Raw genomic sequence first — 1,563 nt, forward strand, 5'->3', positions numbered from 1 at the left:
AGCAAAACACTTGCCGAAGAAATTTGACATAAGATTCTTTGAACCTTAAAGTACTCCTAAATTTAATGCAAAAAGTGGTCCCTCAATATGTAAATATTTCATGTGTTTTTTGTTTGAACAATATACACTCCCTGGAATGAAGTATAAACCTATTTAAAATCACATAATTAAATGTATATCACATAAGATTATATCAATTAAGTGTAATTTGTGATTGAAATGCCTTGAACAAATAAGCAGGTATGTAAAGGATGTATAGGAGAAAAATGGTTGTCATGGAAACATTGGTGGCTTTTATAGGAAATTCAACCTTCATTCAGCTCCTGCTACTGTCAACATACGATTTTGTGGTGAAGTAGATGTAGATTTCAAACAAAAACATTTTCATTTGTCTTTTTAATGAAAATAAAAAAATCACATAATGCACATTTTAAACAAATAAACTGGGCAAAAAGTACTTTTAAATGCATACAATAAGAGTTAATTAAAGAGAGCCATTGCAAATTTTCCGATTCTTTTAGCCATCTGTTGAAGAAAATCAATGATTCTTAAATGACCCATGAAATAGAATTTATTTATTTATTTTAACAAATTCAACATAACATGTCACACTGAAAATTACAAAACAAAGGGAGTTGTACAATCTTATCACCAGCATCCAGTAATAAAGTTTGAACAGCCAATAAGAAAATAAAAATATTATATTGATAATTTAAATGAATAATATTAAATGCATAAAATAATTTAAAAATAAACAAATAAATAACATAAATTTCAAATAAACCCAGAAGAAAAGGAAAAAAAATGGGACAAACATTTTCACTTTGAAAATTTTATAAAATCTAGCTCAAAGGTGAGTTGTCATGGAAATGTGGAGAGAAAAAAATAAAACTTTGAAAATGCAAAAAAAGTAATATTAAACAGCATTTTAGATCAAATGTGGCAACCTTATATATTCACAACCAAAACTGATTTATTTACACAGTTTCTCAAAAGCAAAACGTGCGCACTTTTTTGAGCAAACAACCTCAATATCCCTTTTTTTAAGCTCTCATTTATTCTTTTCATGTCTGGTATTGTGCCCAGCTCACTAGATTTTGACAACAGAGCATGTGTCCCTCAGTCAAAATAACTCTTTGGAAAAATAAACATTGCTCAAGTTTGCAACATTTCTTAATTTGCTTTTAACCTTAAATAAAAAAAGTGTTTGTTTTCTGTGTTTGTGTTACAGGGAGAGAACGGTGTGGTTTATTACATGACTCTGAATGTTGTGGAGACAAACTGCAGCGTTCTTAGCAGGAAGGACTGGAAGGAGTGTGAGGCTCGTCCAGTCAGCGACCACCAGGTTAGAAAACACTCACACACACACTGTGTAGAAACCATATGAAATTCAAATTCTACTTTATTTATGTAGCACTTTTCCTACTACAGAGCATTTGTAAGTGCTTTCCAAAATAAAATAGATAACAGTAAAACAAAAAATACACATAACAGTAAACATACACATCTTGTTGTACAATCAAATGAAATCAAATTAATTTTTAGTAAAAAATTATAAAATTA

Source organism: Oryzias melastigma, unplaced genomic scaffold (genome assembly GCF_002922805.2).
Source record: "Oryzias melastigma strain HK-1 unplaced genomic scaffold, ASM292280v2 sc00616, whole genome shotgun sequence".
In the NCBI taxonomy this organism is placed as follows: domain Eukaryota; kingdom Metazoa; phylum Chordata; class Actinopteri; order Beloniformes; family Adrianichthyidae; genus Oryzias; species Oryzias melastigma.